Source organism: Sapajus apella, unplaced genomic scaffold (assembly GCF_009761245.1).
Source record: "Sapajus apella isolate SASKATOON/1434 unplaced genomic scaffold, GSC_monkey_1.0 scaffold465, whole genome shotgun sequence".
Classification (NCBI taxonomy): domain Eukaryota; kingdom Metazoa; phylum Chordata; class Mammalia; order Primates; family Cebidae; genus Sapajus; species Sapajus apella.
In genome coordinates, this window is record NW_022437401.1 from 29,256 (window position 1) to 36,001 (window position 6,746).

Consider the following 6,746-nt stretch of genomic DNA (forward strand, 5'->3'; position numbering starts at 1 on the left):
TTAATTTACTAATGAAATACAATAAAAAATAACTTGAAATTTAGACATTTGTTTTGAATTAGTCTGGTCACAGCTAGATTCCCGCCCCTCCTCCTTCAGAAGGACTTTCTCTGTTGTTGCCCAGACTGGAGTGCAATGGCACAATCCCTGCTCACTGCAACACCTGCCTCCCAGCTTCAAGCAATTCCCCTACCCCAGCCACCTGAGTAGCTGTGATTACAGGAGCGTACCATCATACCTGCATAATTTTGTATTTTTTTTTTTTTTTGGAAGAGACAGGATTTCACCATGTTTGTCAGGCTGTTCTCAAACTGCTGACCTCATATGGTCCATCTGCCTTGGTCTCCCAAAGTGCTGGGATTGCAGCCCAGGCCACCGGGCATAGCATAGACGTTTTAGGGTATAAAACTATGCTTCTGTAATACTTTTGATACTTGTTCAACTTGTCTATAAATTTCTCTTTTTATATTTCAGAATTTTAGGGGCCATGAAAAAGCTAAGCTTGAAGTATTTTTCTTTCTCCTGTGTTCTGCATCACCATGCTCAGCTAATTTTTGTATTTTTATTAGAGACAGGGTTTCACCATGTTGGCCAGGATGACCTTCATCTCTTGACCTTGTGATCTGCTGGACTCAGCCCCCCAAAGTACTGGGATTATACGTGTGAGCCACCACACCTGGCAATTTCTGTTCTGTAAGTCATCCCGTGTGTGGTACTTTTTTGTGGCCACCCTAACAAATTAAAACACACATAATACCCTGCCTAGTATCTGGACATGATTATGAATTATCTGAGGTTTCTAATACTTGAGTGAATCAATTGAAAATTGACAAGTGTAGATGATAAAGGGTCATTTCCCAGCCACTTTGGGTCCCATGATCGCTCTTTTCAGTTTTACTCAAAACAAAGCTTGTGGTCCCATTCTGATATGTAATCACAAGCTGCATTTAAGTTTCTTGAGATGATGAGAGAGTACGTATTTCCCTAATTTTCTAGAAATTATGAGAAGTAATTATGTTTTAATCATTACGAAAGTAAAACGGGATTTTTACCCATTTTACTTTTTGCAAGTATGATGTGTTTTCTTCCTGCTTTTAAGGGTCATGTTTCTTAAAGTCGTATATGCTAATGACATCACTTTCATGTTTCTCTCTGCATTTACCCCTTGGTACTGGAGAGACCCTCACAGCATCTCAGTAGAGATGAGATGTGTTCTCATATATTCTCACTAGAATGGGTGTGTTTATTCATGACTCATATATAACCATATCCTGGCTACAAGATACTCACTTTTGATCTAAGGACACATAGAAGTGGAAATTGCAAGGGTAGAAAAGGATATTCATGAAAATAGTAACTAAGAATGTTTTTATGATCTCTCATAAGATTCTATGGGAGGCGTGTGTTGGTTATAAACGTGGCAGGGAGAGACATGTCCGAGATATGGGTATGTGGGGGCACAGCAAAGGTAGGAAAGATTACTTGTGGAGTAAAGAACCAGGAAGTGGAGAGGCATATTTTTCCACAGATTGGGACTGGCAAGAAGAGTTGGTGACCAAGCAGGTGACTAAGATAACTAGGGGTGAGGAGGTACAAGGACAAGGAAGTTGCTTTTGAGAACAAAGAACATCTCCTTTCCTCATCTCCTTCCTTCATCTCCTTCCGTCATCTTCCAAAGAAAAAAGAAGTAAAACTTCTCAAAAGGAACTGTTTGTTCCTAACATATAGTATCCTGGGGAAGGACCATGTCTTAGGAAGCAGGTGTGGAGTCAAAGCTCTAAATAAAGCCACACTGTCACTTTATTTTGATGAAATTGTGTGTCATTTTTGGTAAATTTGGGGATCACAAATCTCTCCTCAGGGATCTCTCCAGTAGCAGGGATAATGTGCTTCCCTCCTCCACAATTCTGCTTTACAGATAAGTGGATCTTTAAAACACCAGAGATTTGGATGCATTCATGCTACAAAATGGTGAAAGAAGGCTCTCTGTCACTTTCCTTTCTCTCACTCACTGCACTGTGAACAAGAACCTGCTCTACTTTGACCTTTTGAATGGGGAGGAGGATCACACTCCTGCCTAAGCTTCAAGTTTCCAAAGCTAAATCTGCTGCCCAAACAGCTTTGTTCATTGTAAAGACTAAACCCCATACCAAGAGCTGTCCTTTCACCCACCATGGCAGGGACTGAATCCCATGAAAAGGCCCAGAGAAATCCTGGCTCAAAAGGTCCATTGTCACGTCCCTTCCATCTAAATGAAGCCAACATATTCATCACAATATGGGGTATTGATATTTTGTCCTGAAAATATAAAGAAAAGAAGCCTGCACAGCAGCAGAAGTTTTTCCTCTAGGAGAGAATTATCTTTCCAGTTGAAAAGCTGGAGCCAGAATCACTAGAATGAAGCAAGACTTTCAGGAATGACACAGCACTGGGTCTTGGGGCAGCCAGAGTTAGGGAGGGCTCACATTCTAGGCGACACCAACCTTTGACTCTCCTTTTTTTTGTTCTCATTGTAAGAACCAAATTTCAGAGTATCAAGAGACAGAGTCAAGCCAAAGAGGTTGCCTCTATTTTATTCTTTAGAAAATGGAATCTCAAGGATAATCCAGATTGTTATGGGCTAAATTGTATCTCCCCAAATTGACATGTTTATTATCCTAACCCCCAGTACCTGAGAAAGTGACTGCATTTGGAGAGGTCTTTAAGGAAGTCATAAAGGTAAAATGAGGTCATGTGAGTGTGCCCTAATTCAATGTGACTGGTGTCCTTATAAAAACAGATGATTAGGACACAGACAGACACAGAGGAATGAGCATGTGAAGACCTAGGGAGAAGACATCTACAAGCCAAGTAAAGAAGGTGCAGAAGAAATGTGCACTGCCAACACCATGATCTTGGACTTCCAGCCTCCAAAACTGTGACACAATACATTTCTGTTTTGTTTCTTTGTTTGTTTTTGTTTTGAGACAGAGTCTTCCTCTGTCACCCAGGCTGGAGTGCAATGGTGCTATCTTGGCTCACTGCAACCTCCACCTCCCAGGTTCAAGTGATTCACCTGCCTCACCTCCAGAGCAGCTGTGACTACAGATGTGTACCATCAGGCTCGGCTAATTTTTGCATTTGTAGTAGAGACAGGGTTTCACCATATTGATCAGGATGTTCTCGATCTCTTGACCTGGTGATCTGCCTGCCTCAGCCTCCTGAAGTGCTGGGATTACAGGCATGAGCCACCATGCCTGGCAATTTCTGTTTTTTGAGTCACCCATTGTATGGTGCTTCATTATGGCCACACTAGCAAATTGAAACACACATATTACCCTGCCTAGTATCTGGACATGGAATATTTTCAAGATTATGAATTACCTGGGCTTTCTAAGAATTGAGTGAATCAATTGAAAATTGACAAGCATAGATGATAAAGGGTCATTTCCAAGCCATTTTGGGTACCATGGTCCCCACTCAAAAGCGGAGATGCCCCCAGTTCTTTTCAGTTTACTCAGAACAAAGCTTGTCATCCCAATCTGATACATAATCACAAGCTGTATTTAAGTTTCTTGAGATGCTGAGAGAGCAAAATTTCCCCTAATTTTCTACAAATTAGGAGAAATAATTATTTTGTAGTCACTACTACAGTAAAAAGGGATTTTTTACCCAGGGCTTTGCAAGTATGATGTGTTTGCTTCCTGCTTTTAAGGGTCATGTATCTGAAAATCATATAATCTAATGACTTCACTTTCATGTCTCTCTCTGCATTTACCCCTTGGTACTGGAGAGACCCTCACTGCATCTCAGTAAGGATGAGATGTGTTCTCTTTTATTCTCACTAGGATGAATGTGTTTATCCATGTGTCACAGATGAATTAAAAAGCATCAGGACTTGGAGAGATTCACCTGTGGTCACAGCCATTGAGTGGTGGGGCAGTGACAAGCACATGGCACCCTTGGTCTAGTCCAGAAGCTCTGGGTGCCAGAAGAACTGCAGAATTGCAACCCTTGATTTTTATACATTTAGTTATTTTCTCTATTTTCCTTCTTTCCTTCCTTCCTTCCTTCCTTCTCCTCCTCCTCCTCCATCTCCTTCTTCTTCTTCTTTTCTCTCTCTCTCTCTCTCTCTCTCTCTCTTCCTTTTTTGAGACAGGATCTGACTCTGTTGCACAGGCTGGAGCACAGTGGCAAGATCTCAGCTGACTGCAACCTCCACCTTCCAGGTTCAAGTGATTCTTCTGCTTCAGCCTTCTGAGTCGCTGGGACTACAGATGCATGCCACTACAACTGGCTAATTTTTGTATTTTTAGTAGAGACACGGTTTTGCCATGTTGGCCAGGCTGGTCTCGAACTCCTGATCTCAGGTGATCCTCCCACTTCAGCTTCCCAAAGTGCTAGAATTACAGGTGTAAGCCACCATGCTCAGCCATTTGATTATTTTCTTAACCAGCGAAGAAAAATGCATGGTGAAAATAAAATGCAAGAGTCCTAAGCCTTTACCTTAGATTTTCTGGGTTGGGGGATGGAGAGAGGCTGCCACTGATTCTCTGAATTTCAGCTCCCATTGTTGGTCACCCAACTGAGAGCAGGAAAGTTTACCTTCTGCACTTGGGGCACCAGGACAAAGATGACAGGGAGTCCCACATCTACTGTGAAAGAGAAAAGAGTCCCTCCTGCCTTATGAATCATGTCCCAGTTTTCTCATTGCATGTACTTTCCTGCATGCACAACGGTTTCTCCTTCCTTCAAGCACCAGCTGTCACGGGGCAAATATAGCAACAGCAGAAAGGACTTACTACTGAGCCTGATGCTCTAATGGAAGCTCTGAGTGGAGACTTTATTTCACACTCGGTGCCTCTGAATCAGTACAGAGTTCTGCCTGACTCCACTCTGGCTCCAATTTGATCAAGGTCTATATGATCTGGGACCCCTCCAGCTCCTCATCAGACATGACAAAGAATGCCATGTCCAGCTCCTGGGGTCCCTTATGGCAGTGAGAGGCAGCTTCTAATCAGGGGGAGCTTTAGGGTGACCAAGGCCTCATAGACTTCATTACCATTGGGCCACTTGGCTTCAGTCCCCTGATAACAATGGATCCATGGGACTGGATTCACCCCTGACATGCGTGTCTTTTTTTCTTGGGCTTCCACAAGTGGTCTCTGTTTGAGATTGAGGGAAAGACACAGGGATTCAAAATCTCTGACTGCCCAGTGGCCTGCCTTCACTTGCACTCAGAGACAACACAGCCATTTCTCTAAATTTCTGAGAATGTGGCCAACATAAGTAATAGAGCTCAGGTTGGTGCCTTGAAGAGAGTTCCATGGAAGGGTGTCTGGTGCCCTCCAGCCTCTCTGTCTACACCTGCTAGGTATTTTGTTTGTTTGTTTTTTGTTTTTTTTAGAATGAAATATCCCAGAGGTAGTCACATTCTAAGCTTGGATACTCAAAGTAATGTGTGTGAGGATCTTAGCCCTGGCCAAATGAGCATTGAATTTGAGAGAGACCAGGAAACCTTCTAAATATTGGGACACTTTACTCCTGAATCCTGAACCCTGAATCCTGGAAGTTGGTTTCTAACCAGGGAGGTAGGTGTCATTATATCTAGTCTACCTTTCTGAGGGCTCTTGTCCCTCTGCCCCTCACATCTTTCTACTGCCATTAATTCCCGAACAGATGGGAACATTCCACCTTCTTTGATACCTCTTGCTAAAAACTTCAGTGGCATGATTGAATTAATAAATGAAAGCAACTTTAATAAAAGATGATGTTTAAGGATGGCATTTGACATGGGTTGAGAATGAATAAATGGATCATGTCATGAATTTTGAGAAAATACATGTAAAAGTTATCTTTAATTCCCAATGGCATTTTATTAACTTGATTGTGGAATTAATAAGTGATTCTAAATTAATAACGAAATGTGCAATCGTAAATGTGTGAATGCACAGAAGTGTGAATGAAAGGCAGTGCACACAAGGAAAAAGGTGTGCACATAAAGATATTCTTCAGGTTTTGTTTGTTTGTTTGTTTGTTTTGACAGAGCCTCACTCTGTCGCCCAGGCTGGAGTACAATGGCACAGTCTTGGCTCACTGCAATCTCTGCCTCCCAGCTTGAAGTGATTATCCTGCCTCAACCTGCCGAGTAGCTGGTATTACAGGGGCCCGCCACTGTTGGGGGAAACCCCCGCAAGTGCCATGGCAAGGGTCTGAAGCCTCAGCCTATTCCCATATAAATATTGATTTAGAAAAGAATTAGAAATACAGGCACATAGTTATTCCTTTATATAATCATATATAATCTTATAGTTACTCACTTATAATCAAAAAGACATATACTCAGTATAACTTTAATTTTACTAATGACTATCGGGTTGTGAAGCACAGAACTGAGGTGGCATTGTGAACAAAGTGACCCTAAAGCAAGATGCTTTAAGCCCTCTATCACGCCCGCATAAGGGCTGCTGGAGGGCGCCTTGGCTGTGCAGCAGCGCCAGCACTGGGAAACCGTCCTCTGTTTAGCCAGCTAGGGAAGGAGATGTACGAAATGGCTGAGATGTCTCCTTCCTGGGGAAGTTAGGAGAAAACTCTGCTTCTCCAAGCTCTTGTGGTAAGGCCTGACGGCTGTCAGGGAGGCCCTCAGACATCCAGGGGCTTAACTGTCTCTATGTGATGCTGTGCTTCAGTGGTCACATTCCATGTCCACTCACACTCCACTGAACCTGGTTTCTCTTCTTCTCAGAAGATGAGCATTAATGTCCTTG

The 6,746-nt window shown here is 42.7% G+C and overlaps 1 pseudogene; it reads right to left on the reverse strand.

The window, feature by feature from the left end:
• LOC116545969 overlaps positions 1–4,674 on the reverse strand; it is a 9,779-nt pseudogene extending 5,105 nt beyond the window's left edge.
• Positions 4,675–6,746: the final 2,072 nt, after the last annotated feature.